Below are 11,272 nucleotides of genomic sequence, written 5' to 3'. Positions count from 1 at the left end.
AACACCTCTCCATTTATTCAGGGCTTCTTTAATGTGTTTCAGTACAGTTGTATACCTTTTTCCCATATAGGTCTTGCTCATTTATTTATTACACTTTTTGAGACTGAATCTCGCTCTTTTGCCCAGGTGGAATGCAGTGACACGATCTCAGCTCACTGCAACTTCCACCTCCCAGAGTAGCTGGGATTACTGCCTCAGCCTCCTGAGCAGCTGGGATTACAGGCATGCGCCACCACACCTGTCTAATTTTTTGTACTTTTAGTAGAGACTGGGTTTCACCATGTTTGCTAGGCTGTTCTCAAACTCCTGACCTCAAGTGATTCACCTACCTGGGCCTCCCAAAGTGCTGGGATTACAGGTGCATTTTTCTTAACTATTAAACAGTTTTTATTGCTTTTTTATTTTTATTTTTATTTTTTTTTGAGACAGGATCTCACTGTCATTCAGGCTCGAGTGCAGTGGTGCAATCATAGCTCACTGTAGCCTTGACCTTCCAGGCTCAATTGATCTTCCCACCTCAGCCATCCGAGCAGCTGGGACTACAGGTGCATACCACCACGTCCGGCTACTTTTTTTTTTTTTTGTATTTTTTGTAGAGATAGGGTCTCGTTATGTTGCCCAGGCTTGTCTCAGACTCCTAGGCTCAAGCGATCAGCCTACTCTGCCTCCCAAACTACTGGGATTGCAGGCGTGGGCCACAGCACCCAGCCAGGAAGACTTGATTTTTAAAAAAGATCCCATTGGCCGGGCGCGGTGACTCACACATGTAATCCCAGTACTCTGGGAGGCCGAGGCGGGCAGATCACAAGGTCAGGAGATCGAGATCACCCTGGCTAACATGGTGAAACCCCGTCTCTACTAAAAAATACAAAAAATTAGCTGGGCGTGGTGGCGGGTGCCTGTAGTCCCAGCTACTTGGGAGGCTGAGGCAGGAGAACGGCATGAACCCGGCGGCGGAGCTTGCAGTGAGCCAAGATCGCGCCCCTGCACTTCAGCCTGGACAACAGAGCGAGACTCTGCCTCAAAAAAAAAAAAAAAAAAAACAGATCCCATTAAAAATAGCAATAAAGACTAGGCTCAGTGGCTCATACCTGTAGTCCCAGCACTTTGGGAGGCTGAGGTTGATGGATCACTTGAGTCCAGGGGTTGGATACCAGCCGTCTCTACAAAATATAGAAAAATTAGCTGGGCGTGGTAGCATGTGCCTATAGTCCCAGCTACTCTGGAGGCTGAAGTGGGAGAATGGATTAAACCAGGGGGCAAGGGTTGAGGCTGTAGTAAGCTGTGATCACAGCACTGCACTCCAGCCTGGGTGATGGAGTGACACCCTGTTTAAAATAATAATAATAATAATAATAAAATCTTCTTATAAAAATGGAAAACTCAGATTTTTGTGTATTGATTTTGTATCCAGAAACCTGGTTGTGATTGTGATTGTGATGGGCGTGTGGTAGTGCACCACATGGCTAGACCTTCTGATGTTCTTGTATCCTTGCAACCAGAGACAGCCCTACCAGATCATGGCTACATTCAAATTTCTAGTAATTTATTTATTATTTTAAAGAGATGCTTTTGTACAGAATTTGTAATCTGAGAAACTGGCTGGGCAGAGTGACTTCTTCTGTCAGAGAGGCAAAAGGCTTACAGAGTGGGCTGCTTGGCCTTGGATCCTGGAGCAGCCTTCTTTGCCTTTCTTGACCCTTCTCTGTGCGCTTCGGCTGGCTTCTTCTCCTGCCAATCACTATCACACTCTCTTCACTATGTTTTAATTTAATTTAATTTAATTTAATTTAATTTTTTGTTGAGACTGAGTCTCTTTCTATCTCCCAGGCTGGAGTGCAGTGGTGCGATCTCAGGTCACTGCAACCGCCGCCTTGTCCACCTCCCAGGTTCAAGTGATTCTCCTGCCTCAGGTTCCCAAGTAGCTGGGATTACAGGCGTGCCCACCACTCCTGGCTAATTTTTGTATTTTTTTAGTAGAGACGGGGTTTTGTCATGTTGATCAGGCTGGTCTCGAACTCCTGACCTCAAGCGATCCGCCAGCCTCAGCCTCCCAAAGTGCTGGGATTACTGTCGTGAGCCACCGCGTTCGGTTCTTCACTATGTTTTAGATTCTTTTTAGATTGTGCTCCACTGAGAGCTGAAACAATACAGCCACCCAGGTTTTTGTAACTCTCCATGGTGCTCATCACAGTACTTGTGCAAGGAGGTCCATGCTAGGATGAAGTGGTGTCTACTGTTGAATTGATGAGCTCCTGTTTATTAACCTATATAGCTTCATTTTACCCTTAGCCTTCAGGAAGCTAAGAGCTGAGTTCTGTGCTCAGTGGTAACATATTTATTTCCTTGACTCTGGTTTTTAAAAATATTATTTATCTGGCCAGGCGAGGTGTCTCATGCCTGTAATCCCAGCACTTTGGGAGGCTGAGACAGGTGGATCACCTGAGGTCAGGAGTTCAAGACCAACCTGACCAACATGGTGAAACCCTGTCTCTACGAAAAATACAAAAATTAGACAGGCATGGTGGCGGGTGCCTGTAATCCCAGCTACTTGGGAGGCTGAGGCAGGAGAATCGCTTGAACCCAGGAGGTGGAGGTTGCAGTGATTTGAGATCGTGCCACTGCGCTCAGCCAGGGCGAGAGTAAAACTCCGTCTCAAAACAAAACAAAACAAAAATTTATTTCTAGGCATGCCTCTTATTCAAACAGCTTTTTAAAATAGTCTCGTTTCTTTTATTATTATGAATTTTACACCTATTTTAATCCTATACGATTTCACTGCTGTATGCTTTAGTGTAAGCTATGTCAAATCCTTTTGCCGGCAGGTGGAGTTTAAATTCTAAATAAAATGAGAAGTGATCAATAAAAGCGGATGAAGTGTCTGAGGACTTGAGTGGTGGTAGAGATTTTCCAGAATTATTAGTGTAGAAAATTAATGTCGATGTTTTAGTGCAGATGCTTGTACATAATACCTTTTACTCACAATAATGCTGTATTTAATTCCAGGGAAGAAATGTGATTTTACTTTCAATGTCTGCTAGTAAGTAAAAAACAATTTCACAACCTTATAAAGTAATAGTGCTCGGCCTGGGCCTGATAATTGAATGTATTATCACTGAAGATTATATTTTATTAAGTACTGAATTGAATTGTTTCTGAACAGTGAGATTTTTCTTTCGAGTTGAACCTAAATCTGATTTAAAAAAAAATCACTGCTCGTGCTTTTGTGTCCTCTGGGTTTCTGATTTCCACTCTTCCTCCTTCAAGGGCATCTCCCAGAAGGGGGCTGGGCTCATTAACTCAGGGACGGTGCAAAGCGTTTGTTCCTCTCCTCACAGCCCTTCTGCGGTCTCCCAAGGAGACAAGTGGAATGCCCACCCCAAGTCATGCTTTTCCATTACTCATTCCGCCTTCTCTCCCGAGGTGGCGCGTGGGAGGTGTTGTGCTCGGGTTCGGTAAGAATAGGCCAGGCAGCTTCCCGCGGGATGCGCTCATCCCTTCGCGGGGTTCCGCTTCCACCGCGCCGCGTTCGGCCGGTTCCGCCTGCGCGATGTTTTCCGACGGACAATGACTCCACTCTCGGCGCCTCCCATGTTGATCCCAGCTCCTCTGCGGGCGTCAGGCCCCCTGGGCCCCGCCCCGCTCCACTCAGTCAATCTTTTGTCCCCGTACAAGGCGGATTATCGGGGTGGCTGGGGGCGGCTGGTGCAGGCGAACGCCCTTGGGGGTCACCCGGGAGGGAACTCCGGGCTCCGCCTTTGGCCAACCCCGCACCCCCTCACCGCGCGGGTCCCAGGGCCACCAGAGGGCGCTCGGTGTCCCTGCAGCGCTCCCCCGGCAGAAGCCCCGGCTCCCCCCTGCGATTGGCTGGCCGCCCTGAGCTCTGTGCTTTGACTGGTCACAGCCCACGTCCGTCGCGGGCGCCGGGGCGGGCTGAGGTGACGCGCAGCGGCCCCGCTTGGGGCGGTGTCCCGCGCCGGCGACTGCAGGCGGAGTTTCGCTAGGACCTACGCGGGGCAGTCTGACGGCAGCGGTCCTGGGAGGCGCCCGCGCGCGTCGGAGCGGCTCCCCGTCCTCCGCAGCCGTCACCGCGCCCTGGCCTCCCGCGCTCGCGCACTCCTGCCCGCCGCCCACCTCCCACCTCGATGCGGTGCCAGGCTGCTGCGTGATGGGGCTGCGGAGCGGCGCCCTGCGGCTCGCGGCGGCAGCTGCTCGCGCTGAGGTGCGTCGGTGCCCGGCTCCCCGCGCCGCCGCGCGCCGCGGCTCCTGTTGATCCGGACCGCCCTTCGGTCTGCAGCGCGGCTGAGGTAAGGCGGCGGGGCGGTCAGCGGTTGACGCCGCGGCCGCCGGGCCGGGGAGGGGGCCGCTCCCGTGGGGAGGAGCGGCCGGGCCGGGGTCCGGGCGGGGTCTGAGGGGAGGTAGCGCGGGGCGGGCGCCGGGTGCAGGAGCCTCGCCCTCGGGGGAGGGGACCCCTCCCTAGCCAGCCGTGAGTCCCGGGCTGGCGTCCAGCGGCCGGCGGGGGCCCCCGCAGTGCCCCGCACCGGCCCTCCGTTTCCCCCGCGCTGCCAGGCCCCGGCTGTGTCCAGCGCTCGCCAGATCCGCCGCTGCCTGGCTCTTCCCTGGGCTGCGCGCACGTTGCAGCCCAGGGAGACGTCTCTGCTCCGTTTGAAGCCATCGTTTCTCATTTCCCCTCTCCCCTTTTCCCCTTTATGGTGGGCATCGGGCTTCGGCTGGGAATGTTGCTGTGCCCTTTTGCCAGATGGAGATAGGAAAGGTCATCGCTTGACGCTGGGGGAGCCGAGGGCTAGAGGCCTGGTAAGAGGGGTGCGATGGGAAGGGAGGGGGCTTGTTGGATGCTGGCCAGGTGTGAGGAAGGCTGGTGTGGTCTCGGCGTTCAGCCGATTGGGATTACTCGGGCAGCCATATTGGGAGGATGATCTGACAAATCCTTTAGGAGCCAAGTCCAGTTGCTGGAAGGCACCAAGTGACAGCCCTGGCAGCTTTCAGGGTGACTGGCCAGACCAGAAGCCAAGTTGTGGGGGTTGGGAGGCTGCTTGAGCAAGCTAGTCATTGTTCGTGCAACACAAAACATTCCCGCTCCTAACGCCAGAATAGAGCTTCCAGATCAGTTTTTTTTTCCTTGATTGCTAAATGAGCTTCCAAGGTAAACTGCCCTCAAGATTCCATTCTCGTTGGGGTGAAATTCCGTGTTTCTCTATTCATCTTGTGCGTCCAGTGCGGGGGCTGTGGAAGGCCCGCTGATTCTTTACATGTGCATAGGCCGATCTGAGGATTGCTAAGGCCGCTGTATCAGTATGGAGACCTCAGTAGACGTGGAGCATTGGATGGATAGATTTTCAGAGTTGCTCAACTTGCACAGAAGAAGTAAACCAGAGTATTCTGATAGCGGGCGAGGCTAGTGGCGGCATTTCTGAGGATGCAGGCTGTCGTCTTTGTGGAATCTCGAGGTAGCTGAAATTAGATTGTCAACATATCCCTTGCTCATATCTCTTACTGCTCTGGGCAGCTGTTCTGCCACCATTGAACATTCTGCTTTGTGTCTTGATGCGCCTCTCTGAGCCTGATGACAGTGTGCTGATGAGATTTGAATAACTCTTAAGAGGTGATATCATGGTGGATATTTTATTTAAAGGCTGGCATTTTGTCTCCTGAGTTTAGTCATAACAAAATCTAGTTATTGTGTTCCTCTAAGAAGTGAGGTGGTGCTTTCTGATTAAGTTGGTATGGTTGTTGGATTATAGAGCAAGTGGAGCTGTGAATGTGCCGTTTGAGGGTGGAATATGAGAATTGCACATAGGTTGGTAGTGTAAAGCAGGTCTGGAGACGATCAATAACTGGGTTCAGCATGAGTCTGTAGATCTGTTCTTTCCTACATCCTAGATGTGGACAGGACCTGAGAGATGGCATGCCTGCTTTCTTCTTTGTGGCCTTTGCTTTCATTCAAGTTCAACTTGTTAATAAATTCTCATAACTTCTCAGGTTGAACTATGTAAAAAATTTTGGGCTGGGTGCGGCGGCTCATGGCTTATAATCCCAACACTTTGGGAGGCTGAGACAGGAGGATCCCTTGAGCTAAGGAGTTCGAGATCACCCTGGATAACACAGTGGGACTCTGTCTCTACAAAAATAAAAGAATAAATAAATACCTGGGCATGGTGGCTCATGCCTGTATTCCCAGCTATTTGGGAGGCTGAGGTGGGAGGATTGCTTGAGGCCAGCCTGGGCAACAGCAAGACCCTGGCTCAAAAAAAAAAAAAAAATATATATATATATATTCACACACACACATATGTATATACATACACACACATATATGTATATATATAAATTTAAAAAATTTGGATAGGTTTTACTAAGCAAAGTCTTAACACTTTTTTTTATTTTTGTTATCAAGCTTTACTTTTAAAACTTGTTGAATCAAATGTAACTTCAACAGAAACTAATGTTTTTTGCATTACACTAATATGAGAGAAATACAGAATGTTTTGAAATTCCATACCCTAAGTTAGAAATATTTCTAAGTTTTTAATTTTTCGAGTTACTTTATTAGTATAAAGAGCTGAACATTTTTGATTAACAATAAGTTCAGCATTTGGTAAAATCAGACCTGATTGTGAATCTGATACGGAGGCTAGATTTTGTGAGTATGTGTAGCTCTGCTCTGATGAGTGTTTTTCCAAAATGTATCCAATTAAGTACAGCTTTTAAGGCTTAGAACAGACTGTTTTTCCTTTTCAAGACCAGATATGAATGCACTTTTCCTTTTTTCTCTCTTCTTTCCCATTTTGATTTTGTGCAGGGAATAAGTGTCCAAGAAAGTCTGCCAACGGAGTCTTTCTTAAGGCCAAAGCTTTTTAGCCCATTTTCCCACTGTGGTCTTGTCCTGGGTACAAAGTAAAGGACAATGGGCCCCCTGCCTTCCTGTTTGTAATCCCCTTCCCACGCTGCTAATCATAGTAGATCTTTTCCAGGAGGAAGCATATCCTTTTGGTCTTGTAAACTAACATGATATAATTTCATAATGCTCTAAAGTTAAAGATATTTTATGTCTATTTCGTGTATTTCTCTTTGAAAGATGGCCTCGTTTGAACAGATACTGGTGAATATCTGGATTCCATGAAAGAGTGTGAATAAATATGTACACTTCTTGAACTTTTTTTGTGCAGCTTATCAGGATAGAAGTGAAATTAAGCAGAGGTGACTGTGGTAGGAAAAACCTGCAAAAGGTGCCTTGGGCTGGATGCAGTGGCTCATATCTGTTATCCCAGTGCTTTGGGAGGCTGAGGCGGGAGGATTGCTTCACATCAAGAGTTTGAGACAAGCCTTGGACAACATAGCAGGACCCCCATCTCTACCAAAGAAAAAAAAAAAGCTGCGTGTGGGTGGTGTGTGTTTGTAGTCCTAGTGCCTCAGGGGCTGAGTTGGGAGGATGGCTTGAGTTAGAGATTACAGTGAGCTATGACAGCGCCATTGCACTTCACTCTGGGCTCAGACCTTGCTTGCTGAAAATAAAAAGATGCCTTGGACTTCTCGGAGTTGAACTGTTTGGTTAATGGGCCACTGATTCATTGATGCTCTTTTACTGTAGGCATTACCCATTAACTGAGGGTGCATGTAGAGATTTAGTTCGTTACCTTCAAGGAACTCACACTTTACCATTTCTTTCCCTTTTTTTTTTTTTTTTTTTTTTTTTGAGACGGAGTCTGGCTCTGTCGCCCAGGCTGGAGTGCAGTGGCGCGATCTCGGCTCACTGCAAGCTCCGCCTCCCGGGTTTACGCCATTCTCCTGCCTCAGCCTCCCGGACTACAGGCGCCCGCCATCTCGCCCGGCTAGTTTTTTGTATTTTTTAGTAGAGACGGGGTTTCACCATGTTAGCCAGGATGGTCTCGATCTCCTGACCTCGTGATCCACCCGTCTCGGCCTCCCAAAGTGCTGGGATTACAGGCTTGAGCCACCGCGCCCGGCCTTTTTTTTTTAAAGGCAGAGTCTCGCCCGGTTGCCCAGGCTGGAGTGCAATGGCATGATCTCAGCCCACTGCAACGTCTGTCTCCCAGGTTCAAATGATTCTCCTGCCTCAGCCTCTCGAGTAGCTTGGATTACAGGCACCCGCCACCATGCCCAGCTAATTTTTGTATTTTTCGTACAGATGGGGTTTCACCATGTTGGCCAGGCAGGTCTCGAACTCCTGACCTTGTGATCCGCCTGCCTCAGCCTCCCAAAGTGCTAGGATTACAGGCATGAGCCACCATACCCCGCCTTTTTTTTTTTTTGTTGGGGGGATGGAGTCTTGCTCTGTCGCCCAAGCTGGAGTGCCATGGTGCTATCTTGACTCACTGCAACCTCCGCCTCCCAGGTGCAAGGGATTCTCCTGACTCAGCCTCCTGAGCAGCTGGGACTACATGCGTGTACCAACACGCCCAGCTAATTTTTGTGTTTTTAGTAGAGATGGGGTTTCACCATATTGGTCAGGCTGATCTTGAACTCCTGACCTTGTGATCCACCTGCCTCTGCCTCCCAAAGTGTTGGGATTACAGGCGTGAGCCACCGTGCGCGGGCTACCATTTCTATATAGAAACGGTGAGATAAAGTTAACTCCAACTCCTTTTCATTTTCATACAATTTAGTGTCCTGATATGGTTTCCGTGATTTCTAGTCAGAGCATTTTCAAAATTCTTTGTAATGTTGTATATACATAATATTGTAGTTATTATCTAATACTCGGTTAGTACTTAATGATTGTCTTGTGGTTTTTTGGTGTATGTATTTTAAGTCACAAGTTTGTAAATGTTTGATGTATTTAAAAATTTTTTTATGGCCGGGCGCGGTGGCTCAAGCCTGTAATCCCAGCACTTTGGGAGGCCAAGACGGGCGGATCACGAGGTCAGGAGATCGAGACCATCCTGGCTAACACGGTGAAACCCCGTCTCTACTAAAAAACACAAAAACTAGCCGGGCGAGGTGGCGGGCGCCTGTAGTCCCAGCTACTCAGGAGGCTGAGGCAGGAGAATGGCGTAAACCCGGGAGGCGGAGCTTGCAGTGAGCTGAGATCTGGCCACTGCACTCCAGCCTGGGCGACAGAGCGAGACTCCGTCCCAAAAAAAACAAAAACAAAAACAAAAAAAAAACTTTTTTTATATGGAATATCATATTGTTTATACCAAAGCATGTCATTCAACCATACTATCCTCTACCATTGCCCTTTTTTTTCCCCTTGAGACAGAGTCTTACTGTATTGCCCAGGCTGGAGTGCAGTGGCGCAGTCATGGCTCACTGCAGCCTTGACCTCCTGGGCTCAAGTGATCCTCCTGTCTCAGACTCCCGAGTAGCTGGGACTATAGGCATGCGCTACTATGCCCAGCTACTTTTTAAATTTTTGTAGAGATAGGGGTCTTACTATATTGCCCAACCTGGTCTTGAACTCCTGAGCTCAAGTGATCCACCTCAGCCTTCCAAAGTGGTGGGATTATAGGCATGAGCCACTGTGCCCAGCCCCATTGCTCTTTTTGATTACCATATTATTGACTGAGTTCTCTCTTTCATCCAGATTTTTGACATCATCTTGGCAGATGTCAATGACTGTATAAACAATAACAGAAACAACAATAGTGATAAAATAGCTTACTCATATTGAACACTTTCTGTGTGCCAGGTTTTTTTCTAAGTACTTTACATTTATTAACTAATCCTAATAGCAGCCGTATGAAATAGATACTATTATTATTCCCATTTTACAATGAAATTAAAACAGGCCAAGCGACTTCCTCAAGATCTTTAGTACTAGTAAGTAGCCACTATGCTAAGTTTCCTTTGTAACTACCCTTAACTGTAAAATTTCTTGAATTCAGCTCAAGCAAACATTGGCTTCATTCTGTTCCACTTGTTTAGTATTATGGCCACATCTTTTAACTTGTCATCATGTTAAGGTCTCAAATTCACCTTCAGGTCTTAAACTGTGATAATTGGTAGCTTTCACTTTCTAATCACTTTATGCGTGTTCTCCCACCCTAAGCCTCGTAATCCATCAGTCTCTTCCAGATTTTACTTCTTTTACTTCCTTTTCTATACTACAACCTCTGGGTTGCATTGCTTGCAGTTTTTATTCTTTCTTATTATTCTTCAGGACTTACTATGCAGAAGCCAGCCTCACATCATCCCTACCATCCATATCCTCCATTTTTACTCTGTGTCATGGGGAAATCTACATAGTGCTGGGAATTAGTTCCACAATTAATGTGTACTCTGAGGTCTCCCTTAAATCTGTCTTTGGTCCCCACCGGAGCAGTTCTGCTTAGTTCCCTCCCCATTTCTCCACAGTTGCTATTATAAAATCTGCACTCCGTGACTCAAACCTCTCACTGCCCCATGCTTGGCAGAATACCTTGCCTGCCACCTCGTAGGAAAAAATGGCACGAACTCCCTGAGCTTTCCCTTCCTCTACTTACAAACTTCTCTGCCCTCCTCCTTCCATTCTTTCCCCCAGTGTGAGACAGAGGTTACTCTGTCTTGGCCTCTGTCAGGGATAGCACTCTTCTAATCTCTAGGAACTTGCAGTATTGGTTGCTTTTCTTTTCCCTGCAGTACTTCCCCACTGTTCTATTTTTTTTTTTCTTTTTGAGACAGTCTTGTTCTGTCACCCAGACTGGAGTGCCTGATCTTGGCTCACTGCAACCTCCGCCTCCTGGATTCAAGCAATTCTCCTGCCTCAGTCTCCTGAGTAGGTGGGATTACAAATGTGTGCCACCATGCCCGGCTAATTTTTGTATTTTTTAGTAGAGATGGGGTTTCACCATGTTGGCCAGGCTGCTCCCGAACTCCTGACCTCAGGTGATCCGCCCGCCTCGGCCTTCCAAAATGTTGGGATTACAGGTGTGAGCCATTGTGCCCTGCCTTTTCCACTGTTCTTGAACACATCAGGCATAGTGCTACCATAGGGCCCTTGCTCTTACTCTTCCTTTTTCTTTTTTTTTTTTTTTTTTGAGACAGAGACTTGCTGGGTCTCCCAGGCTGGGGTGCAGAGGTGCCATCTCGTCTTACCACAACCTCTGCCTCCTGGGTTCAAGCAATTCTCCTGCCTCAGCCTCCTGAGCGACTGGGATGGTAGGCACCTGCCACCACACTTGGCTAATTTTGTATTTTCAGTAGAGGCAGCGTTTCACCATGTTGGCCAGGCAGGTCTCAGGTGATCTGCCTGCCTTAGCCTCCCAGAGTGCTGACATTACAGGCGTGAGCCACCGCACCCGGCCGCTCTTAC

The 11,272-nt window shown here is 48.2% G+C and overlaps 1 protein-coding gene across 9 annotated transcripts in view; it reads left to right on the top strand.

Moving 5' to 3' along the window:
• The first annotated feature begins 4,018 nt into the window (after positions 1-4,018).
• KIF1B (kinesin family member 1B) overlaps positions 4,019-11,272 on the top strand; it is a 187,841-nt gene continuing 180,587 nt past the window's right edge. For 5 of the 9 annotated variants that reach the window (XM_033228427.1, XM_033228424.1, XM_033228423.1 and 2 more), the window contains exon 1: positions 4,135-4,307. The gene's annotated coding sequence lies outside the window, so the exon portion shown is untranslated. Of the gene's footprint in view, positions 4,308-11,272 lie in introns of all 9 variants that reach the window. The other 4 variants (XM_033228421.1, XM_033228430.1, XM_033228422.1 and 1 more) reach the window with 2 other exon arrangements.

The sequence above is a fragment of the Trachypithecus francoisi genome, unplaced genomic scaffold (genome assembly GCF_009764315.1).
Source record: "Trachypithecus francoisi isolate TF-2019V2 unplaced genomic scaffold, Tfra_2.0 Lachesis_group12, whole genome shotgun sequence".
Classification (NCBI taxonomy): Eukaryota; Metazoa; Chordata; class Mammalia; order Primates; family Cercopithecidae; genus Trachypithecus; species Trachypithecus francoisi.
Note: the sequence above shows the minus strand (reverse complement) of the source record. Positions and strands in the feature narration are given on the sequence as shown.